Here is a 25,912-nt window from a genome sequence, read left to right on the forward strand (position 1 = left end):
TTCTCTGTGTAGGTTATCCTTGATATTTATTTGTCTGGTTCTTTCACAAATACATGAAAACAAAGCAAGTTAGTGGGGAGATGAAAACTTGGGTAAATATTACACAGCAGACTCCTTTCTCACACAGGAGTAATCAAACCTGCCCATAGTGCTTGGGTTCAGCAAGTGCACGCACCAGGTGACTGCAGGATGAAGCCTGGCAGGGTGGAAGCAGCCAAGATGCATCTCCTGGCTCATCTCAACACAAGGTGATGATCAGTTCTTGCTCTGCACCTCATCCAGAGCCTCAGTCTATAATCAGTGTTCTGTCTGCACCTGGAATGGAAAAGTATTTAGGTGAAAAGTTTGGTGCTGGGATGCCTTTGTTGTACCTGTCACTTTTACCCATGCATTAACATACACTACAGCTTACTAAGAGTTCAAATGTCTGTTCATGTATTTTACTTGCTTTATGGTGTGTCTGCATTGCACTCTGGTTGTACTTGTTAGTGCTACAGGTTGTAGCAGGACATGAAAAGCTAACTGCAAAATGTCAAAGTCAGGTGTAAATCCACTGTTACTGATTCTCCCCTCTGCCAGCACAAGGAGATGACTGCGTGCCAGCAATCCTGGTGCCAATATTTAAAGGTAAAATCCCCTGAGAGAAAATTTCTGTAGGGATGATTGTGTTGTACAATATATTAACTTTTTTACTCTGAAGCATTTTTCCTCTGTTCTCCTAGTTAAGTATCATGTTGGCATTTTTATTTAAAAAGCCAGGTACATTCTTCACCTTAAAGCAAAGCTCCAGAAGACCCTTGTCATCTTCAGGACCTTGTTCTGGAGTGAATCAGCCAAAGACTAATTAGGCAATAGGAGGTGAGGAGATGGGCTGCTGCTGTTATCAATGGTGCATGGTCCTCGGGGTGATGTATCCCAGCCCTTTCCCTCCATGTTGAGGAGCAGAACTGTTCTCCTGGAGCAGACAGATGTGTGCTAGTGGGTGCCACATGAAATTGGTATTTTCCAGACATTTATAGGGAGCTCAGTGTGAGTAGATTTTCATGGGGACTGCAGAAGATATCTACCTAGTGTTTCTCCTTGCCAAATTTCTGGTTCCTTTCCACTGCAAGCAGGTGGCAAGTCTCTTCAAAGGAACAGATGGATGTATTTAACATTAACAACTAATTTTCCACAGGCGTGTTCTTGGAAATAAATGATCCTTATTTCCTGAGATGGAGGGGAAAAAAAAATATCCACCCCAGAGCAGACTACAAGTGTGGAAAATGTGAAACTGAACACACTGGAGTTTGGTAAATGCAAAGCAAATGAAAACAGCAGCTTAGAGTGGAAACTGTTGATCCACCAGAAGCAACAGAAGGGCCAATTCCATCTTCATAAAAGCTATAAAAAAGCTGTATCCAAGCAATTAATACAGCCAGGTCTTTTTGCCTAACCCCATCTATGGACAATCCAACAGAAGTGAGCTCAGAGTCACCAAGTTTCTCAGAGCAACTTTTTCATTCTTGGGTCACTGTGACCATCTGGGCACCAGCATGTGGAGAAAATGGGATGAAAAGTTTCTCTTACAGGACCAAACTTCATTCACCTTGTTAAATGCAGCAGAAAAATTCAAGGGGGATGTGACTACTCTTTTTACACATCTGGGATGAAAAATAGGATATTCAAGTGAAGTGTCAGTGACAGACATCAGAGGCCAGTCTCAGACACCGATTGCTCCAGCAGAATGATAATAAATTCCTTAAAAGTGCAAATACCTGCAGAAAAAAATCCTGCAATTAAAAAATGTCTTGAGATGGTTTTAAACAGGCTGACATTGTTTTGAGTCTCACTGCATGCGTGACTGTCAGCAGAGTGCACAAAGCAGGAGCCCTGCTGAAGAAACGCAGTAAATTTCCTGACAATGCACAGCCATTGAACAAGGAACTGCTTCTGATTTGCTGAGGAGGAAAATTGCCAAGAGACCAGTAGGATCTCTGTTATCCTTTTTGTAAACTTTAGTGGAAAAATTGCATGTCCCCTAAGGTATTTTGTAATGTGGAAATAACTTGAACTTCAGCTGCTTGGCCGGGCTGAGTCCACGTTGTGCTATATTTTCTTCCTCGCTGTCATGCTACCTAAAAGCCACACACTTTTCTGGGGCTGGGAATTGAGGTGGTGTGGCCTTTTCCTCCTGGCACCAAGCTGTCTTTCCATCACATTATAGCTTAAAACCTTATTTTGCTGCATCAGAGCCCAGCAGCAAGTGTTGAACTCCCTGACAAGCCCCTGGGGCTCTCTCCTATGTGCCTTGTCCCCCCAGGCTTCAGTCTGCCAGATTTGCTGGTCTGAGAGGCCAAGAGAAACGGGCAAGTGAAAAAAAGACTTCTATGCTTCTTCAGAGTTTTACTATCTTGCCTATTTTGGGAGTGACTGAAGCCCTCTCCCTCTCCCTCTCCCTCTCCCTCTCCCTCTCCCTCTCCCTCTCCCTCTCCCTTTCCCTTTTTTTCTGCATGGATGCTTTGGCATGGGTCCCTACTGGCATAGGATGCTTACTCAGAAAACGTTTGGTTTTGTGCTGGTCTGATATATTTTTTCTGTGTGATGATTTTTCCTGGAGCAGTTTCTGAGCAGTGCTGAGGGTGCCTGGCAGATGATCCTTCATGACTGGGTTGTTCTGCCATACTCTCGTGCTGCTGATGCACCAAGACATTTGCTTTTGGGTGAAGCAGCTTCAATAACCCAAGCTTGAAAAAGGGAGAAAATCAATCTGTAGGCGGGAATCAATGGAGATATCAAGGTAAAAGGCAGGTGGTAAGGAAGTCCCTTCCATTTGTGCTCCTAAAATCTGGGCCTGGACTCCAGTGGACACAGTAAGGCTCAGGAAAAGTGATCACAAACACTCAAACAAGACAGGAAACTGGGTAAAAACCAGAGGACTACCACAGTGAATTTTCATGAGTCTTGACCTTTTTTTTCAAGCTTGTCTCTCCAGCCTGAATAGACAGAAACAAGACTTTTTTTTTCACAGAAAAATGGAAGCCCTCCCCCACCCCCAACCATACATACTCAGACCAAGAGTTTGGTTGAGTCAATATCTTGTCTCCAACAGTGACCAGCAATAAGTAACACAAAGAGAAGCAGAAAAGGCACCAATACTTTCCTGCTCTGCTCTCCCAGAACTTCTGGTGATTCTATGCCAGAAAGGGTATTTAATAAGATTTCACAGACCTCTTTGTTTCCATGGATTTATGAAATCACTCCTGGGACTCATGTGAAAGCCTAATTACGAAAACATCCCACAGGCTCTGCAGTTCCATTGTGGTTTATACAAAACAGAGCCTCCCTTTGCTTGCAATTTCATTCAGTGCCCTCCAGTTCTTGTGGGGTGGGCACCTTCCTTGGAGCTCCCCTGAGCCTGCACCACCTCCACTCATCATCTTCTCTCACAGGTGAGTGTCCCACTCTGTCCCCCTGAATCCAGAAGCTCCATCCCCTTGGCACAGAAGCACAGGGAAACCATTGCACACCTTGGGTGAACTGCAAAGCTGCTCTGGCTGCTCATCCCAGGAGGACATCCTGTGTCATTTGTCCTTTCCCTTTCCCCAGACACCCTGCTCTGGACCCTTGCCTCCTCTCCCACCCCAGAGTATCCCTGCTCTTATGACAGCATTCCTTTGAAGCTGTGCAAAAGTCTGAAAGACTTGGAGTAGAAATGTGACATGTTTGTAGTTACAGAGTGCTCACAAAATATTTACAGACTTTATTTAAGCAGTTGGCAAGCACTGTGAGGAACAACTTATCAACAGGCTATCTCTTAGGTCTTCTGAGAGGCAAGAAAATGTTAATTATCCTCATTTAACATAGGCAGAGGCCGGGACAAAGTGTGAGCAGACAGTAGCAGTGTTGCCTCTTCTCTCCAGCCCAAACACAGACACTTCACACTCCCTGAATGCAGGATGTGGTCAATATCACTGAAATATCTGGATTTCAACTCTATTTATTACATCAGAAATACAAAGCAAAACCAAGATCCAAGCAAGGCAACAACTAAAATTTTGGATCCCATCTGGGGTCAAAATTTTGCCACTTAATATTTCTATATAATATGTTGAATTTCAATGACAGCTTCAAATGTGAATGCTGTAATTGTCACCAAAATATATGCCTGGGACCATCTCCAGGAATAATGAATAAAGAGCAGGCACTGAATTAATATTACCCTCACACCTTAATCTGGCATGCCTCATGGAAGTAACCAGAAAACGATATAAACATTGTATTTCTAAGGGCAAGGTTTCCAAGTCTTCTCTCTCAAAGAATGTAACTTTTTTAATAAGCAATTTGGAAGAAGTGTTGCCCACATTTCTATGCCAGCCTACAGGATGTTTCCTTTCATGCTTAGTAACTGAAATGTCTCCTCTCAGTATTATCAAGCACTGGCAATGACAGTGAAAGTCCCAGCATTTTGTGAGTGTGCCACACGGAAAAAAAAACATATTATAAAAATTTACTCTTAGAAAATCAACATTATTCTTATATTGCCTTTGAAGGGAAAGCCCATGGCAGCTCAGAGGGCTCTCCCAAACACAAGTGAGTCAGGTCTTCCCTCACACAGGCTGGAGAGAGAGAAAGGCAGGGGGAAGCTGCTCTATTTTTAGCTGCCTGAGACATGCAGACCTCATGGTGATGGGGAGCTGATAATTACATAAGAAGTCATACCAAGCTTTGCTATTTAGGTCTATCTGGCCTCTTCCTTATCTCAAGTGCCGTACTAGCAGTTCCCGCTGCAAGGATCCGTAACCAAAATACAACGTGTTTTCCTGGAATCCGTGCCATGAAGTAATGGGCTATTTTACAGCAGCTCTTTTCCACAGCCTGTTCTTTCTGGCTAATGATTACAGGCACTGCTGCTGTGGCTATATTGGTGTCACAGCATCTGCTCTATCCCCACCAGAAAGCCGTGAGGTGACTAAAAGAGGGTCATTTACCTTTACTGGGGAGGAGGACCTATGTTTGATCAGACGTCCAAACTTTGTGGTCATTCCCTCCACCCCGCTGCTGCCACCCCTATTGAGGAAAAGTGTTTTACACAGAAAATGCAGCTAAAAAAGCCTTCTAGTCACTAACTTCAGCTCCTGCAGCTGGATGCATCCTGGGTGCTTTCATGCTGCTGTGGCCCAAAATGCACCCATCCATGTATCAGGTGGCTGTCTGCAAAGGCAGCCAGGGAGGGACTAGAGTTTAGTCACTTCTTTTCCACATCAAGGGTCTTTCAGGTATTTCTTCAATTCCTCGTGATTAATTTAGGGATTTTCATGCCTGAAAATCTATGTCCCACTGGGCCCCTCTCTATGTCTCCATGCCTGCTTCATGGGGTTTTTTGCCAGTAAAAACATTTTTTTCTCAGTTCCACCAGCAGCCAAAGAGGCAGGCAGTGGAAGCAAGGATGCTGGTTTATAGGTAATGGGCAAGGGAAGCCATAAAGCCCTTTAGTGGCAATGTATTGGGAAAAGCCACGTATGTTACTGCAATTTGAAGCAGTGATGGTTTTTACAAATATAACCTTTTATTCTCCTGCTGCTCCAAAGCACTGAGGGGAAACAAGCCCATTAAAAAGGAGGTCGTGGCCTGCAGCTCCTGGAATGTCCTGTGCCACATGCCACAGGGGTGTTCTTGGATTTCAGGTGTGCAGAGCCATATCCAGCTCCTGGGCACCAGGGTGAATGGAAACACTTCTCCTCACATTATTAACACAGGGCTAGATTCCAGCTGTCTAAATGCAGCCAATTGGTTGAGAGTTTGGGGAGAAACCAGAAATGCTGGCAGCAAAGGTTTCTGTCATATTACACATGAACGGGGCTAGAATTAAAAAAAAAAAAAAGGGGGGGGGGGATGGGGATGAAAGGTCTCTCTATTTTTATATAGCAGAGTGAAAGTATTGGGTATCTGTGGCAATATTTAGTCCGAAGGAAAGTGTAATTGAATCCAAGTGACATAATGAGAAAGTGTCTGGCAAAGCCTGGTCCAGGGGAAAAGTAGCAGGGATCATTGCCATCTAAAATTTAATTTTCTAGATGAGTACGCAATGGAACTGAAAGCTCTGGTATAGCTGTATAGCTAAAAGCTATTCTATAGTAGAAGCAAATTGTTTTGTGGGCAAAGACAGAGGTGTTGCCATTTTAAAGCAGGAAATGTATGGACCAAGAAGTGAGAGAGAACATTTTACTGTTGTGGCTGAAAGTTGGAAGATTTGCTCAGAACAGAGCAGCAAGCAGGAACACAGCAGGGAAAAAGCAAGCACAGGTTAACAGGAGGCAGGATGAAAACTCCCTAAAACTGGCACAGCAGGGTAACTTGGAAAATAATACACAATTTCTTTCAGTCTTTCACTCTTCTGCTCAGCTTTGCTACCATGGCAGGTGCCTCAAGTTAATATCAGGCACCACCTGAGTGCTTTTGCTTCCCCTTATAAATTGGGCCTGTGGGGGTACTCCTGTAAAGACAGAGCTCTAAGTCTGGGAATGGTTTTTCTCCCTCTCTAAGATCCTAAAAGAAATAAACAATGGAATGCTTCAGTGTGAACAAAATAAGATTGGTCAAGTGAGAAATCCTTCAAAAATACTGGAAAGAAGAATTCAAAAGAACAGGTAAATTTGTGGGGGCAGATGATGTGATTGCAGCCATCATCTCTGCAGCAGTCTCAGGATGTGTGCCAACGTGGCCTTTAATGCTGCACGTTTATATCTGTATGTCTGATGATGCAAGGGGGAAGAATCTGTTGGAGGGACTGGTTTCTCTCTGGTGCTCTGTCTGGCTGAGCAGCCTGCTGTAAGTCATTTTACTGTGAGCTAGTGGTTGTTACAGCCCCACTGGCCCTGGCAGTCCAGGCAGAAAATGTAACTATTAATAATAGTTACTTGTTTTTCCACTAAGTGTTTTCAGTGTCTTTTGTGGAAGAGAATGCAACTTGCCACTGGTTGTGTTCAGAGATACGTGGGAGTTTATTAAGAGAAGAGCTATGTGCTAATTGAAGAGCAATTGGGCTTCTAAAACCAGGCATTTTTGAAGTGGTGATTGTCTCTATTTGTAGTTTCACATGCTCTGACCTGCAGGAGAAATGCAAAATGAGCGCAAGCAAGGAGAAGTGAAAATCAGATTGCTGGTTTGGCACTGGCCTCTTTCAAAATGTATCTCATTAAAAAAAAAAAAAATACACACACATATACATATGAAAGCACATTGCCCAAAGAGAAGGCATGCTTCCTTGGGGATTGCCAGAACCCCTTTTATTTTCCATTTTTAACTGGTAAGCATTGCTCCAAGACCCGACCTTCACCCCCCCCCCCCCCCCCAATCCCATCTGTTACCTAGAGCTGAGAGATGGAAGGACTGGAGGTCAAAGTTTGAGTTCAGCTTCCTGTGAGAAAGCAGAGCTGAGATTCCTTAAACATGTTAAAGCTTTGCTTTAAATGGATTGCCTGTCTCTCAGTTGTTATGAAATACTTCTAAAGGAAGTATTTGCATCTTTAAATGCATTCTTTCTTGTTTTCCATGCTTCCTCACTGAAGGTAACAGTTAACTGCATCTATGGGTTGCCAGTTCTCCTTTTTTCATTTTTCCTTTTGCTGTTTGTCAGTGTTTTCCTAAACATAGCCAAATTTTGAAAAGCTGCATCATAACAAAGCAAACTGATAGAAAAGGATCTCTAGTGTAGCAGAGTGAAGGGGATGAGTAGAAGGAAAGAGTACAACAGGAAATCTAGGCTGCTCTACTTTGATGGGAAAAAACCCCCAAAGTTTAAAAATCTATTCAGAACAGTTTTCTGCATTTAGGTGTTTTGTGGAAAAAAACTGGATAAAAGAAAAAACCATTTATTTTGTGGCCCATCTGTGTCCAGCTCTGGTCCTGGTGCATGAAGCCCTGGTCCCCTCAGAGTTTGACCAAGAGCAAATTGAGAGACAGTCTTAAAATGCTGATAGCCTTGCATGATTTGAGCAGCTGAACTGAGCTGCTTGGTTACATTTTTGCAATATTTTATATACAGCATTGAATACTCAATGGCTATTTGCCTAATGGAAAAGAAAATGGAGAACACATGGACTAGATTAACAGGGGAAAAAATTGGACTTCTTTTTCTTTTTTTTCTACTGGCTTGCATTCACCTACTTTGATGGAATTATTAATGATTTATGTTGCCCTGCAATATATATAGCTAGTAGAATGATGCTTTAAGTAGAGCTAAAGTGAAAGAACAATGGGCATTTCATGTGTATGGCAGTTTTGGGCAGGGAAATGAGCTAAAGGAAAACAGTAGGGAGAAACAGTCACTAAAATTGTGCCTAAAGTTCACTTTTCTCTACAATAAGTGAAAGACTACCAGTATAGTATCTGATTCTCCTTCCTCTGCTATCTGGGAGGAGAGATCCTGGAGTTTCTGCCTTTAAGAGAAGGGCTTCAGGGCATCTGGCTTCCGAAGGGGAGCAGTACATTGCAGGGAAAGGAGCTCTGGAGGAAGGCATTTCTTCATTTAAGGGGCAAAAGTAGAAAAGCTACACTGAACCTTTCAGCTTTTGTTTGTTCAGCTATGAAAAGACAGAGCCTGACTTGTGTTGTTAATTGCCATTGACATATAAACCAGAAAGAACCAACCTTGGTGAGTTATTTGTATTCTTTTTTTTTTCCAGTTCACTTGAACTGGAAATCAGTGAGATGCAATAAATAGAAAGCCATGAGGTTATCATTCACAGAGCCACTTTTCCTAGTAGAACTGTGCTTTCAATCAGCAGGACTGTCAACCCTCTGACATGGCCAGGCTGTAAATACTCAGTCATCGCTTCATTTGGGGTGCAGGGGAGTGGTGAGAAAGGAATGACCAAAAGCTTTCCCAGAAATATGCTGCCTTGAGGATTCATTTGTTGAATAGAGGCTGTGCCAATGCATTACTCTGCCAGCCTTGTACCTCTATTGAATTGTCTCTGCTGATTTATTCTTACTATCTGCATTCCCATGTGTGAATGCTGTACCTTCTCCCTTTGGTTTCAGTATCTGCAGACTGAGCCTCAATTTTACAGGATTCTGTGTGCAACAGGGCATGGCAAATGCAACTTTGCCCTCTTCCCTTTTCAGTTAGTCTCAGTGTTTAGTGGTCTTCTCTTATGCTTTAAAACATGGTTTTTTTTTTTTTTTTTTTTAAGAAAATAATAATAAGGTTTTAAAACTTTATCCACTGTCTGTAACTCTGCAGGAATTAGTCTGGACACTGGCCTTCTTGCAATACATGTGACTGGTCCTGATTGTTTGGGTTGGTAGCTGAGGATTAAGAGATTTGGGAAAACTCTTTCACTCTTTCATTCTTTCATGATCCTCTCAGATGCTTTGGCTGATTTTCTGCCTGCCCAAAATGGGGAAATGGAAACAAAGACGTGGGACTCTTTACACCATGCTCCTCACAGCCAGGAAAACCTTCCACTTGTCAATTGGCAGGAAACAACAGGATTCCTGTATGATGGACTTGCTCCCACTCCATATTTTTCCAAGCCGTGATTTTGGACTTCATATTGCATACATTGATGCTGAGCCCTTTATATCAGATGAAAAGTCTGACACCAATTTTTTCTCCCACTGTGCCATTGTACAGATGCTAAATAGGAATAGCTGCGTCAGGAAACACAGTTGTCTATCTGCTGCTAAAAGCAGTCACTGTTAAATTCATTAGAGCTGCTTTCTCAAAGGGGTGAAAAGAGAAGTTTCTGTTCTTAGGATCATTATACACCCACAGCCAGAAGCCCATTTCTTCTACTGAAGATCAGTAAAAACCACTTCTTGCACCTCCAGTGGTTTTCATTAGCAGAGCCAGGGGGAGGAGAGGCCCCCTGGGTATCCCTCAGAGGAGCCTTCTCTCCTGGGATATGGGAAAACACTAGGTGTCATCAGTGAGGTTTCCTTTCCCGGCAGTAACACATGTATTTGAGAACCTACAGCCAAGGCTAGACAGACTATAGCTTCCCAGGATCCATCTTCCCAGGGTCCTGATGCATTTTTATTGGAAAGCCAGGAAGAGTCTCTGAAATCCCTGTCTCAGACAAGTCTAAGCAAGGCTTCAGGTTGTCCAGTAAAAATCATGTCAGGATTAGGCTTGGTTTTTAAGGCTATTTTTTAAAGCCCACTTTTATGAAGAATGAAAACATTATTAAAATACCAAATGAAACGAAAATATTTTTTTGTATTTCAGTTATCAGTTAGATCTTACTGAGGACTATTTTTCTCTTAGCTGCTGCTTTTTCTCTTCCTCTTTGCACAAATCTCTTCCCACAGTGTCCCTAAAATAAAATGGTGATCACTTTGTTGTTCAGAGAGTGCTCATTTTCTGCCATTGTGAGATGAACAGCAGTGTACCAGGTGCACAGGGAAACTTTCCCCAAAGAGAACAGGGAAGTCACTAAAAATTATTCTAAAATTAAATGAAAAAGACCCCCAAACATAAGAATTACAAGGAGAACAGAGAAAAATATAAGAGGCTGAAGCTGCTCCAAGAACTTTCAAAGAGGGACAGAGAAAAAAAATCTGCTTTTGTCTCTGCTATGACTTCACTGTCCTCTACTGAGTCCTCCAAGCCTTGGTGAATAAAAGGGTCTTGTTTGACCAAAAGGAGATGGAATCATTGTCTAGAATAATAATATTAAAAAACAGTAGCCCTCTCCTTTTCTCTCCACCCTAGTCATTTTCAGTGCCAAGGTTACAAGGATGGAGGTGGCAGCCAGAAAGGGGCAAACTCCAAAAATAAAGAATACATTTCATCTACTTTCCACTTCTTTTCCTAGACATATGTGAATTATTAATGCTAAAGAGAAGAGGTTTTTTTCCCAATGCATTTTAGGTACCTAGAATTTTTATGTTCTTTATTGAGATCTACTCTTGGAGCTGGTAGGAATGAGGGAGTTTCATCTGTTTATGTTCAGGGAATAAACTTGCCACAGATGCTCCAAATCTTCCATTCAGTTCTTGCAGGTGACAGCTGTAATGTCACTTGAGACTTGCAAATCCTGGCATTCACACAGTCTAGCCATAATTTTGGCTCAAAAACCTCTACAACATCACATTTCATAAATGAGTGTGCATTCTGGGCTAAAAGAAAACCCTTCTGCCTCCCTTGCCAGTTTTGGCAATACCTCAGACCCCTGCTATAAAAGAAGTGTGGCTCAAGTGGTAGCAGCTATAAAACTAAGATCTATATTTAAGATAAAATCTAATTTAGCATCTATGAAATTAAAGCAGACTTTCTTCACAGAGTCTAAAAAGTAGATGTATGGCCAAGTCTAGATCCCCTTTGCTGACTGGTGCGAATCCAGGATTAGACAGAAAGAATACACTTATCCTTTGGAAAAGAAAAAAAAAAAAAGAAGAAATTCAGGAAATTGTGGTGCTTAAGGAATAGCTGTAAGCAGAGAAGATGGCAGCATCTGTGGGAGAGAATGCTGCCATAAATAGCAAAGTGTGGCTTAAAGAGATGGAAATTATGAAATAGCTTTCTATTGCCATTAAATGGAGAAAGAGTTTTTGAGTCAGCCCCCTCAGGAGAAGAACCATCATGTAAAAAAGCACTAGCTGACATGATCCTGAGTCATGCCCTGCAGTTACCATCCAGTTTCTGTGGCTACTTCCTAACCAAAATGATTTCTAAACAGCAATTTTTTCATTAAATCATAGAATCATCAAGGCTGGAAGAGACCTTTAGATCACCACCCAGCTCTGACACTGTAAACCCATAACCAGAAAACCAGCACCAGATAGCTCTCAAACACCTCCAGGGATGGTGACTCTACCTCTCCCTGGGCAAGGCAGCCTATTCCAATGCCTGACCTCCCTAACAGGGAGAGATTTTTTTCTAATACCTCCCAATCTGAGGAAGAAATAGACTTTTCTCCAGGGTCTGCTTCACCTTCCCAACCAGAATGGCTGTAGGTGGTAACTCTCAGCCACATACACTACTGAGGGCTAGCTGTGCTTCACAAAGCCAGAGGGAAGGTGGGCAATGTGGTCCTCAAAATGACTGCAAATAAATACTGAGTAAACCTAGGAAGAAGGTCAGTGCTTCTGGAGGTGGCATGGGAAAAAAAATTACACTTCACTTGTCATGCTTTGCCCTCTGTCAGAGCTGGTCATTTTTTCAGTTCTTTGTATTTGCCTCTGATCCATCTCCCAAAATAGTCCTTAAGTTACAATGGACTTTGCACATCTCTCAGTTTAATAAGAGATACACAAAAACTATTGAGGACCCATAGGATGCATTAGCTCAGCCCTTTCTCGGCTGCATATTTCTCCTTCAAATTCAGCTGAAATATTACTTATTCTTAACTTACTTATTTCCATTGTTTTGAACTCTCTATGTACAGGGATGGCAGGGCTGCCTCTCACTTAGCTGCCTCAGCTGGAGAACAACAGACTGTGGAGTGGATCAACAAAACTACCTACAAGCCCCATTATGTCTTCTCCACACCCACATCTGACACACAGGTAAGAAAACTGTTTGCTTTAGCATCTAAAAACAAAAGAAAAAAGCCCAAAAGCCCTATGGCATGGTCCTTCTTTCTTATGATTTTTCTAGTAAGCAATCCCTACTTTTAAAGTGGGAAGCGTCTTCAGTCCTTTGCCATTGTTTCTCTGCTCCTGTTGAGATATTCTGGAGTTGTTCCTTTTGGAGTGCCTTTATTCACCTGAAGAGTAAAGAAAGCAGTTAGCTCGATTTAAAGGTGCTGAAGATGCATTTTTGAGGAATGGGAAAAGGAAGGAGTTTTTCAATCCTTTTTATCACCAGATGAGTTTTTTTCATTTCTGTGGCTGGTGGCAAGACATTGGGAAGAGAACATTGTTCTCTGGAGGAGGGTTCATAACTTAATGTCAGCAGAATAACTCACCCTGTCCCCTTTACATCTTACAGCGACCGTTCCTTGCTCTCACTCTAAGGCTCTGGGAATTTGTGGATGCACACATACATGGCCAAAACATAGTTTTGAGTGGAAGTGAAAGATGAGCACAGGCAAATAAATAGACGCTCAGAGACTGTGAGATGCTTTTTAAAGCACGAAGGGTCTACAGCTATCTTTCCATTAAATCCCCTTCGTCACTGGGGGGGCTATTCTTAGAACAAGAGTACACAAAGTTTTCTGCATCCATTACATAAAGGCTGCGAGTAAATCTTGCTCAGTTCCTTGGTGGCCTGTGCCATTTCCCAGTAGAGCAGTTTGATTATTGCCATGCTGGTTGTTGCTGGGTCTCTGACAGTCTACAGCAGGAGTAAAATGCTGCCCTTCTGATGTGGGATCTTTTGGCACTTGCTGCGGAGTTCTGTCCAAACAAACGTGCAGGCAGCAAATGGACACTCTCACCCCCTGTCTACGTGGGAGCTTAGATCAAGGAGCTGAACTCCCCCCAGTTTGTATATAAATAGAATTGTATATAACATCCCAACACCACTAGCTTACACAAATTGTGTATGCCAATCATTCTAAAAATTTTTTCCAAGCAAGCAAATCCTCTATAAATCTAAGAGATAATCGAATACATGTCTTGCAGTCACTTTACACCTTTGGTGATCTCATCAAAACATGCCAGTGCTCTGCCAAAATCCATGACTCTGTCTCTAAATTTTAGCTGTTCCAGGAAGTTTGTGCACCTGATGCAATGTTACTTTTATTAAACCTTCTTCTTGCTTTAGCTCTTTCTCTTAACTTAGCTAGGGTTAAGAGAGGTGTGTAGCCATTGGAATTTAACTGAATGTGAAAAATGATCACTACTGGAATGATATATCCAATATCTTGTCCTTAGCTAGAGAAATGGATACTTTCCCAAGACTTGGGGAAGGGCAAAAGGCCATAAACTAGTAATTTATTCCAGCCATTTCAAAAGATTCAAGGATTAAAGATTATGTTCAATATCACATGTCTTTAAGACAAAGTGATAATATAAAATGATTCATACATTTCCTTTAGATTTGATTTCTTCTACAGCAAGGTGACTGGTATTGCACAGCCTTGTTTGCTACTCTCCTATTCTGCTCATATCACTCAGTCCTTTGTGAAAAGACCAAACACCATTCAGAAGCACCAGTGAGGTTGCCTTGTCCCAGCTGCTCTGGAGATTGCTCCAAGATTTCAGTCTTGCAAGGCTGCCAACATCCACCCTTAATTTATTCCACCCTCTCTCTGGGATAGGAAAAGCCCCCTAAGGTTATTTATCATCAAAAATAAGAAAACAGATTTTTGGCATTAGCACAGCCACTGGGACATCTAATACTTTCTGTTTCAAAATTTACTCTGAGTAACTCTGCAAGAAGCCCTTCTACAATCCCATGCATACCCTAACACTTTTACAGACATTAATTTCTTTTAAATTCCTAGTTTTTTGGAGGATTTTTTTTAGCCATTCCCTTTTCTTGCAGTTTGTTTTATAGCTTACCAGGCAGTCCTAGATCTGATGTTTTCCTGAACTTTAGGGAGGAAAAATCTGTTTCATTTCCACAGTCTGGCAAAGGAACTCTTGTATCCAGAAGAGCTGTGGAGTGAGTCTGACAGCATCTTTTTTTTTTTTGCTAATATGCTTCATTTTGTCCTGGTTTTCATTGACATCTGTATCCACCTCCATTATACAAATAGCTTATTTACAGTCCTGCATATTTCAGGGCTTGAAATAACTATATATGGCTCACTATTTTCCCCACACATTTTCTCTTAAGTCAGACCTTACTAACAGGATCTCAAGTGACTGACTACAATCCCTGGCTGCTAGAGATATCCCCATTTTTGGCAGTCACAGTTTGATGTGCCTACCCTGCTTCAGCCCCACTAGCTGGCACTTGTGATGAGAGCTGTCCCTGGCAGCACAGGGACCTGCCCCAGCCCCATTCGTTGTGCGCCTGCCCAGGGGTCAGTGCATTCCCGACTTCCTAAGAAATCACTGGGAAGGTCAGACAGAACACTATGCAGATGAACTGCTCAAATTCTTGCAGAAAGATGAGTGAAACAGGGTGGAGGAAGTTATGCAAAACTCTGGCTAGACAGACCCCAAAAAAGAAAAAACATAAGCCCACGCCCTCTGTCTGGTGATCCTGATGACTGAGCAACAGTGGAAACACATTTATTTGCCAAAAAGAGCTTCCCTTGTGCTTAAAAGGAGCTGTGTACACTCATCCCTCTCTTTGTGGTCCTCTTAAGCACTTGCATCTCCAGTGCAAGGAATGAAAGGCTGGTCAAAATTCGTCACTGGAATGAAATGCGAGTTTCCTGCAGTCACTCATCCTCTCCCTCTTCCTTTCTCTACGAATAGATAAGGAGGTGGTTCTCTCCAGAAGGCTTTGTTTGCTTTGTGAGCCATTTCAATCGAGTGCCCGAGGCTGTAAGGTTAAAGCTGCAGGGTGCATTGTTTCTCAAGTTCTGACTTGTGCAAGAAGGAAAAAAGTAATTTCTCATGCAGTTTTCCTCTCTTGTACACAGAGATGGTTAGAAGCGATTTTTTGCAAAGGTTTTGGTGAGACATGGAAAATGTACTCCGTTCTCTCTGTTTGCAATCAGCCCTTCTTGTATTTTTTCCTTCTAACCAGCTATTTTGAAATAAGTCTGATTAGTTTACTCCTAGCACATATTATGGATATGGCATTGTAAAATGTTATATGGTGTGTATGTACTGCATACACGATGTATTATTTTCTTAAATCTATCATCCATTATTTTTTTCCTTTGGCACTTCCTGTCAGATAAACAGAGATAACTGAATTTGGATGTGAATTTTATGGGTGGAGAGGGAAGGAAAAGAGGAGGTGGAGGGGGAAGAAGCAGCAAATTGTTTTGCAAAGAATCTCTGGGCTGGAGCCATGCTTTTGTTTGAAAACATAGATATATACCCAGTGACTGCTAATGTTAAGAATAGAATAATGGCAATAATCTATGAGAAGGCCAGAGTTATAGGTCATGTAGTTATTAATGAAAAGCACCTATAGATCCCAAGCGTCACTTGCCCCATGTTGGATTCATGTCTCAGTCCCAAAAGTTTGTGGGATGAGGGAAACCAGCCCATAGAGGCTAATCTGGTAATTCTTGTATGTGCCTCTGTCTCCACAGAAAATTGTCATAATTGACTAGTCCAGTGGGAAACAAACTGAGGTTAGGTGAGCATTGCTGCCCTGTTAGCAGAGGCCTGGGAGCAGTCTGGGGTGGGAGAAGGAACAGGGTCCATGCTTAGGATGTGCTTGTGCCCCATGGAGGGAGTTTTTTTGAGATTTTTCCTCTGCTGGGTGGAAACCTTGCCAACAAAAGAGAGGTGGATATATTTTTATAGCTGCTTGTACTTGCATTTCCCTGGATTATTCAGATACTGCAAGGATGAATGCAGTAACACTTGCAAGTTGCTCAGCTACCATGGTGTTGCAAGCTATATGAGGTAATAGAGAAATATTTCATTCATTTCCAGGGACCAGCTCACTGGCCCTTTTCCAGCAGCACTGTAAACTTGTAAAACTGATGGATCAGTTTCCCAAGAGTCTTTATTACCAAGACTTCTGACTTCTCAGCAACTGGAACAGCCTTGTAAACTATTCAGAACATGCAAGATACTTAAAATAAGCTTGCAATTAGCATTCCCCAGGGTCTTGTGCTGGACTTCTTTTCCCAAAGACTCTTTTCTGTCATATTTAGCACACAGAATTGGATGAGGCTCTCTTGGGGCTTATCTCTGTCAACAGGAAAAGGGCACTTCTAAATGAAATTAAGTGCTACTGCTCCCTTCCTCAAAGGCAAAACCCACTGCAATGACTAAGTTATGTCTACAACTAGTTAAAAAAAATTCCAAACATTGGGATGACTTGGATCTGCTTCCTAAGGGGCTTAGCACAAATATGCGTATTACTGAATTTCAAACGTAGTTCTGCATGTGAATTAAACTCCACAAAATGCCATTACTTTGGCTTTTGCCATATAAAATATGAACTAGTATGTGCCTCATGTCTCTCTCAGCTGTTGTACTTTGATATCCTTGTCCCTCTGTGTCATTAAGGCGAACACTTCCTGAGCGAAGCCATCTTCGGTTTGCTGGCACCTGGAGCACAGACCAGGCACATCATCATTACACATGGGGTGCTGAATTCATTTTTCAGTTTCTTAAAGGTTATCTTTAGAGAGATGCTGTTTTTGAAAGTTTAAACAATCTTTAGTCATCTAATGATAATATATATGATATATATATTATATAGAATATTATATAGATACATTTATACGATAGATGACACAAGGCTATACTGGTAACACTTTTTTTCCCCACTATAGAGGAAAAAAAATTGCCCATGCATACTTCTGGATGATGAAAGCCATGAGCTGTGCCCTTCCCCTTCAGTTCCAGGCAAATAAAAAAATCCAGGAGCAGAAGAACCACTTTGTTCCCCAGCCCTGCCCCTGGGTGTATAAATAGCAGGCCAGGCGGTCCTGTGCCCGAGTGGCTGCTGGAGTTCCACTCATTCCAGGGATCTTTGGACACTCTCTTATCAAAACAGAAAGGCTGACTTCACTCCCACTCTCCCCTGATTGATTTCATGTTGGGAACAGGTAACATGACAGCTTCCATTGTCCTTGAATTAGCCACCTACTTCCAGAGGTCAAACAAACAGGCTGAAGGTCCCGAAATTCACTTCAGCTAATTGCTGCCAAAATTCCTTCTCCGCAAAGTAAGCAGGGGCTGGAACAGTCCCGGGTGACAAATGCTCTCCTGAGAGAGGGACAGAAACCATCCTGAGCAGGCTAACGAGGGGTATCGAGCTACAGGGCTGGGGAGGAGGTGAAATGCGAGACAAAGTCCAGTGCCAATTTTAAACTTAGGAGCCAGAGCCACAGAAAGTTCCTACTTGATTTTAATAGGCTGTGAAGTTTTGGTCAAGCTGAGGTGGAGCTGAGCAGTGGCATTAGGACATGGCTGTCAGATTGAATCCTGGAGCTCTGTAGGCTCAGTTTTACACTGGGCACCAGCATGGTCCTTTACTTGCTGAAAGCTTTCTGGCATCAACACTTCCTACCAGCTTTCTGCTTTTGTATTTTTAGAAACAATATGAGTTTAGACACAATAGGTGGTGGCTGGAACTTTTCACTCTCCTCCTTCTCATTTTCACTGTTTTCTCCTTCAAGCTGTTTTCAAGCTGTTTCTTTAACTAGTCTCTAACATATTTTTCTGTCGCTTAGCACAGACATTGCAGGTACTGCTGTGCAACCTGTGTCATGCATTTCAACAGGTACACCATGCCTAAAACGATTGATGTCACTGTTCTGCCACTCCCTTGTATTCTTTAGAGTGAAAGCTTTGAGAGTGAGAGGATTGTTTCACTGTGCTTTGGAGGGTGGTTCTCGTGCAAAGAGAGGCAAAGTGCAGACGTGTGCCCAGCAAATAGGTTGCAGGCACTTCATGTTCCTCCAAAGTACTGTCAGCTCCTGTTTAACCCTAGATTGATTGATGTGACTCCATGTCCCACCTGCAGCTGCACAGATGCTGTGGAACAGGCAGCTCCTAGAGCCAATTGCATCAGATCCTACTTCACTTGCAGTTGTTTATATATAGCCTGACCTCTACAGGAAGCGGCCGGTACGTTTTTTCCATATGTGGGTATAGTAAATAACCTCAGAGACCAACTGAGATATCCATAGCTTTGATTTATCCATGTTAGGTGACCACCTTGCTCATAGGAATTATGGATGAGAAATACTTCAACAACAGCTTTTTCCTTCTTTTTCACTTTCCTTAAATTGTCTAAGAGAGTATTTTACCCTTGCTTTAACAGCCTTAAACTCTAAAACACTGTTTCTCCATCTTTCTTTTGTTCCCTATCCTGTTTTGAAACAAACAGGGTTCTTAGCAACCTGATTTAGATGAAGATGTCCCTGTTCATTGCAGAGGGTTGGACTAGATGACCTTTTAAGATCCCTTCCAACCAAAACTAGCCTGTGACTCTATGACTCTACTTCTGCTGCCTTGCAAACATCAGCACAATGATGTTTTGCATCTAAGACATCATGAAATGTAATTTAATACTGGCTTTCTGTGTTTCCATCTCTGCTCAGACCTCTTAGCAGTCTTTGACTCCTGTGGCTCTGGTCTGAACATCTCTCCAGACGGAGCTCACAGCACTTCTGCGCTTTCCTCCCAGCATGGCTTCTTGCTCTTGCCAAGGGCAGCCTGTGTCAGACTAACCTCACAGCTGTCCTGTCACTGAGGTTATAAACAAAGTCAATGGGTCAGATTTCATTCATCTGGGCTTCAGGACAGCATCTGATATTCTGCTTCAATCCTTACACTACCAAAGCCATTCATTTTCCTGCCAGGTGAGCAGGAAGACTGCAGCAGGGAAGACTGCAATAGGAAGTATGATGCAGAAAGGTAGTTAATGGAGTTTGTTGACATATTTGTATATAATTATATAAATATATGGTTATAAATTAGAAGGTCTTGAAAGCTTTCCTGCTTAATGTTTTCATAGTAAACTGGGCACAAAGACTGCAAGTTTGCTAATGACATTTGTGGATGACAAAAGCTGGGAGGCTCTATCAGGAGGGAAGATCATCTGAAAGATGTTATGGGAAGAAAAACAATGTAATGGAGCTGAATTTAGAAGCATAGATAAGAAAAGCAGACATATAGATATAATTTATCGGTAAACTGAAATTCGGAGGAAAATAGGAAAAAATTAATCAACTGGGAAATTCTCCAGTACCTTTGGAGCACCATTATGGTTTTCTTAGGAGAGGGAAATGTCATTCTGGGACATGCCAATCAAGATGTTTCCAGTGGAAACACTAAATACATGGCAGAAGATGACATCAGTAAGGTGTCCTTAGGACACTACATATGATTTTGATGTCTCATGCCCATGGAAAATAAAAATCTGAACAGGTGTAAGGAAAGGCTACTGGGATCATCAGGAGTGCTGCAATCTTTCCTTACAAATGGAGGCCGAGGCAACCTCGGCTTGTTCAGCCCAGGAAAAATGAAGGTTGACAGGGGATATGGTTTCCCTCTAAAAATACCCAGGACTCAAACAGCAGTGAGGGAGAACTATTTAAACCCATATGTGACTAAACTTAGTCTGGAAATAAGACGCAGGTTGCTGGCCATTGAAACAAACAGGGGCAGGAACAGCCTTCCCATGGGAACAGCTGGGACCAGAAAAGCACAGGCACTTCTAAGATGTAAATTAATTTGTGAAGAAATGCTGTAGCATTTAAGGAGGGAAAGGCTCAGGCTTGATGGCTCCTGGATCCACACTGGGAGAGCACAACTGTTTCTGACAGTGAGAGGTGTTTCTATGTACCTGTGGTCCCTTCTGCTCATCTTGATTTATGCACAGAATTTTGACCAAATTTATGAGCACAATGAGGGTTTTGGTCTTCTGGGGGTGACAACCAGATCTATGTGGCAGCCAACTTTGCAAAGTCAACAAGGAACTGGTGTTTTCACAAATAAATCATCACAAAACAATTCACACATAAATATGACACTGGTGTGTACAAATTTGGTTCAAATTCTTAAGATGTATAAACAAAAGCTTCTCTGGTGGCTGTTTCTTTTTTTTTTTCCAAGTTTACCTGTATTTTATTTACTGTGGGAATAGCTATTAGTTAATATATTATTTTATGTGGGCAGCAGTTAAAATAAGATCTCTTGAACATGTTCTCTGATCTTACTGCTCTCATGCCTGTTTTGTATTTCTCTGGGGGAAAAAAAAACCCCAAACAACTCTAGAGGTGGTGACAAAGGCCTAGAGAGGTTTCTCTATGCACAGATTTTTGTATGGCTTTACCTAAGCAGTTATAAAATGCAGGGCAACTAACTCAATCCAACAGAAAAGAAAAGTTGATCTTTTCCCCCCCCTTAGTTTACTTCCAAACACTTGTAAATGTATTGTTAGACCTGTTGATACAGTGGGGTGTCACTGCTCTGGACTATGTTCATTTTTGTACCAGTTCAGTTGTGTGAGCTGGCTGAAGGGCTTCAATCCAACAGAAAAGAAAAGTTGATCTTTCCCCCCCCCTTAGTTTACTTCCAAACACTTGTAAATGTATTGTTAGACCTGTTGATACAGTGGGGTGTCACTGCTCTGGACTATGTTCATTTTTGTACCAGTTCAGTTGTGTGAGCTGGCTGAAGGGCTTTGACTTGAGGATGATGTGGGGTTGTGGTGGGGGAGCCCCAAAGGGCATCTTCTGGGTGCCAAGGCTGAGCAGCAGAACAGACCCTATAAAAAGCCTGTGCTTTTGTGAGTGAGTGAGTGGTGCTGGTAGGAAAAAAGCAGGGGAGCTGTCTGCTCCCCTGCTGTGCCCCTATCCAAACCCCTGTGCCTTGCTGCTCCCAACCTGCCAGGCTCTTCGTGCTGCGGCTTGCACCCGCTGCCTCTCTCGCCAAGGCAATCTATCATGCACAAGTCTTCAGGCAAAGCAGCACCTCCTCTCCTGAGGCATTAATTAATATAACTGCAAGGATCACTCTGAAAGTTTGGCTGTTTACCTGCCAAACCCTGCTTAATTGGTATTCGTGGTGGATCACAAACATAGCTCAAAGATATCACTCAGCAAGCCCTTCCTGCATAGCTGAGGCACTGTAATTAAAGCACACCAAGCCACAGGTTTCTGCATTAACCATTCCTTGCCGTTAAGGAAAAGGAAATTGGGGCAGGCAGCTCCCTTCAAGAGGTAAGAATGGGGATAATGGAAAGCATTATTCCCATAACTGCGTCAAAAATGGTAAATATGAAGCCTGATTTTTTTTTCCCCCTCCTTTTTTCTTCCCATGAATTGTTCCATTTGAAGAAGCAGAAAGGGCTGTGTCAGCCTGGGGTAGAGTAATCCAGTAGTTAGTTGTTAGTAGTGGTGAAGGAATTTGGAAGAACTGGTTTCAATTCTTTGACAGTTGATTCCTTGCAAGCATAAATGTTTATTGCCTCTGGTCACCACCTGTAAAATGAGGCTAATGCCTCACAGCAGGGCTGTGAGGATGAAGCTGTACAGGCTGTGACGTTCTGAGAAGCTTCAGATTCATTTCAGTCCCTAAAATGGACCATGTTTAATGTGATAAGAAGATAACCTTAAGCTTCTGAAAAGGTTAATTGTGTTTCCTGGAATGAAGAGGTTTACTTGCTGTTTCATTGGTTTGGACACACAAAGTAGAAATGTTTAACCTGTGGCATGGGCTGTGGCATCCACATAGGTGGTCTTCTTTTACCTGAGGAGGAGGGAACAAAACAGATATTCCTAGCTTAGAACTAGGAGTGACCAGGCTCCAGTGTGTCTGCTCAGTCACTACAAAGGAGTCCAGTAATAACATACATTTCCTCTGTCTATGCAATTTACCAAGAGTCTAGAGACACTGTAAATAAGAAAGTATTTTACTAGTAAATATTACTTTCTCTTTGCAAAGAAAAGCACCAATAAAGAAAAAGTAAAGAAGGCTTAATTAGCTATAATAAAAAAGAAATCAGGGTATAAAAATACTAATAAATCCATTTATAACATCAAGAGCTTCAATGGCTAGAGTGGGAACACCAACACTTAACTTTTTAATCTGATGAAAACCGCGGGTTTAAAAGCTGTCGTGATCGCCGAGATGGGGAGCAAATTGCTGCCAGAGAGGACACAGCTACAGCAGAAGTAACACAAGAAAACATGCTCAGTGAGAAAATGGGCTGATGACAAGTGGTGAAGATGGTCAGCACAGCTGCGGGGAGAACAGGGCTCTAAGAGGTGAGAAAAAAAAGGTGACAAGTAAGAGAAAACTTGACCATGAGGGTTTTTTTGGCTGACAAACCGTTCCAAGGTGAATTGGGTGGGTGTAGCTGCCCAGCTGGCTGGATCCTGAACCTCCTGCCAGCCACTCTGCCCAACCACATGGCTCCTCCCACGCAAAGAAGTCTTTGGACTAAGTGGACTTATTGTGGTTGGCAGGATGTATGAGAGAGGATGCAATTCAGCACAGGCTATCTTTCCGAAACAGGGACAGGAAAAAGAAAAACAGAACAAAACAAACAACAAAACCACAAAACACCAAACAAACAGAAAAATAAAAGTTCTTCTGTGATACCAATTCTAGGAGGTTTGGGCTTCACTGTGACCAAAGTGTAACAGCTTGCCCTGTCAAAAGCTGACTGCAGCCCTTGCTTCTCAGAAACACATAGAAATTATCTGATTTATTGTATTTTTTGGCCGCAGAGCTATCTTGGAATTGGAAATAAGCTGTTATGCTCTAGATGATATGCACATTAACCTCTTTAGAGAGAGGATTACTTAGTGCTGAACAGCAGTTATACGCTGAATGTAAATATTTACACTAGCTATACCTTTGGAAGAAAAGCAAAAGTGAAAGTAGCAGTGCAGTAAAAGCACAGCTTGTAGTTCAATGCTTTAGCACACACAAAGGTAATGTTACATTAAATGGTGTTTAATTAAAAATAATTCGACTGTGCATTGTTAATCTGTTCATAATTTATGGGCTTCTTTTCCCATTTACAAATACCTTTTTCTACTTCACCACCGCAGGGGATATTCTCTGTCAGTTTTGTAGTGCGCATTACCTGGCACCTAAGGCATTTCATTAGCATTTAAAGGAGACTTAAGTGCCTGAGTAATTCTGACATAGGCTGTATCTGCCTGGCTAGCTGACTACTGCATTTAATTAATTTCCAGACCCTTTCCTTCCTTGTTCTGAGGGGAAAATGCAAGCTCTGTCTAAAATCCGGTAGTGGTAGGAAGAACAGGCAGGCCACAGTTCTAGCTGCTGCCGAGGTTTCTTGCTCAACTTGCTATCTCTAATTTTGCTATTCATCTTAATGAAAAGCTTTCTCTCAAAGAGGAGAATATTTGAAAAGGGACCAAGAATGGAGCGATCTCGAGCTAATGAGTTGCCTCTATTTCCATGCCCTGTCTCTGGAGGCAAAGGAAAACAGATTCATTTGTTTCAAACTGATCACGCCACAGCGAAATGATGACGAACTTAGAGATGAGACTGTCAGCTTTGAGCTGGGAGTGGCACTGGCCTTGCTGCGATGGGTGGGTATGGAGCAAAGTGCATGCAGGCTTGCTGGGGCTGAAACCTGCTGCAACTCCAAGCAGCAAAAATCTCTCTGCACATTCTCTTTTGGTCATGATGAATTAATGTAATACTGTCTTGAGATGCTGCATGTGCAAGCTACTTCTCCAACAGGAAAAGCTGAAGGCTTTGGGAGCACTGAAGGGGAAAAGGATGTTTTTCACTAACGTGGCAAAGTGCAAAATCAAGCAGGACCACAGGCTGTGTGCCATGGTGAGCTGAGAGCAGATTGCTACCCAGCCAGTCAGCACAGGGACATGCTGACACTGGAGATATCATGTGAGTCACACCGGGGCGTGGGGTCCTGGAGCTTTTTCTACTCTAAAAACTAAAACAGCTTGAGAGTGACCTACAGCCCTTGTGACACAAAGAAAAATCCCTGTGTTGGGTAATTTTTACCTCCATGATTTAAAATCATGTGAGAGTCTTTTTGCGTAACAGGGATTTTTAGTTTTGCCTGATTGGAGAGACTTAATAGGAAAAGAGCAGACTAAGGAAGGAAGATTTTTGAAACAGTGGTTTGGCTAAAGTAATAGGAGGTTTAGATGCTTTTCTTTTGAGATGCTGTTTGAAGTGTGTTTGTCCTAGTTAAAGACACACAGCTCAGTGGGACACTGTTAAAATCCCCTTGTTAAGGCTCACTGAGCCAGGGCTCAGAAGATGGGACAGGCCCTGGTTTCATGCACACCCAGGCACCTAGGGCACAGGTCTTCTAACCCAGCATCAGCTCCAGCCTCTTTGGGGTAGCCTGTGAGGGCAATGAGCACAGCAGGGCCAAAATCAGGCTCAGGGCTGTGCAAGTGACAGTAAAAGCAAGGGACAGTGCTCTGGGACCAGAAGGGTGAGGCAGGGCTGTCCATTATGAGGACTGTGTGTTGTGTTGGATGGTGATGAATAAGAATTTAAGGCTTTCTTCTGCACTCCTTCTCCACAATAAATCCATGCCTGAGGAGGGTACTGAAATCCTTTGAATCATACTGATAATGGTACTGTCAACTAGATGCACATTTCTTTCACAGTCATTTTTACTTGTAATGACTTCTTGTCGTGTGAAGTTTGGCAGGAACCTCAAGCCTCAGGGAGGTGCAGCTGAATGTGACTCCGAAGCGCCACTGCTGTTTCATCTTCACCCTACTCCTGCCTTTCCAAAGGCAGCGGCAGTGGCCCAGCAGAGCTGTCCCAGCCAGCCCGCCCTGCCCCACGGATTCCCAGCTGCATTCCCAGCTGGACAGTCCTCGTGTTAAAGAATTAGTCCTGTAACAATCTGATCAAGCATCACCTTAGAACCTGGCTCATTTAATGGACCCACTCCTACAGCGAGGCCGTGCCAGAGACCTTAATTTCTGGCGGATCCCTTCCAATTTCGGAGCTGATCTTACGCATGGCTACTCTATACCTGTTTGTTCTTCTGCCAGCCTTCTGTCAGCTCCAGCAGCTCTTCTGCCTCGCCGCCGTTCCCTCACTTTGATGTCCTCAGGGGGCGAGTATATCCCTGTCATTCCTCACATGAAATAAGCCAAACTCCCCCTTTTCATAGGCTCTCCTGCTCCGCTTCAGGCTGCCCCCGCGGCTTCCCCCCATCCCTGCCCGGCAGCGCACGCCTTCCCTCAGGACTGGCACACGGGGAGCGGCCCCTTCCCGCTCGCCCTTGCGCCTCACAGGTGCGCCCGCAGCTGCGTGCGCGTAAATCAAAGCGGGGCGAAAGGGAGCGCTCCCTTGTTAAAAACCAACCAAAACAAATCAACCGCACGGCTAACCTGGGCACTACGCGGGCTTTCCGGCCCCAGCCCCGCTCCGCAGCCCCGTCCCGCGGCGGCCGGGCAGGGCT

General features: G+C 43.0%; 1 long non-coding RNA gene across 1 annotated transcript; it reads right to left on the minus strand.

The window, feature by feature from the left end:
- LOC132326208 (uncharacterized) lies at window positions 1-25,912 on the minus strand. The gene is made up of 3 exons (XR_009486168.1): window positions 25,842-25,912; window positions 12,601-12,695; window positions 1-315 (listed from the first exon to the last, which is right to left on the minus strand). It is a non-coding gene; the product is annotated as an uncharacterized LOC132326208 (long non-coding RNA).

Source organism: Haemorhous mexicanus, chromosome 4 (genome assembly GCF_027477595.1).
Source record: "Haemorhous mexicanus isolate bHaeMex1 chromosome 4, bHaeMex1.pri, whole genome shotgun sequence".
In the NCBI taxonomy this organism is placed as follows: Eukaryota; Metazoa; Chordata; class Aves; order Passeriformes; family Fringillidae; genus Haemorhous; species Haemorhous mexicanus.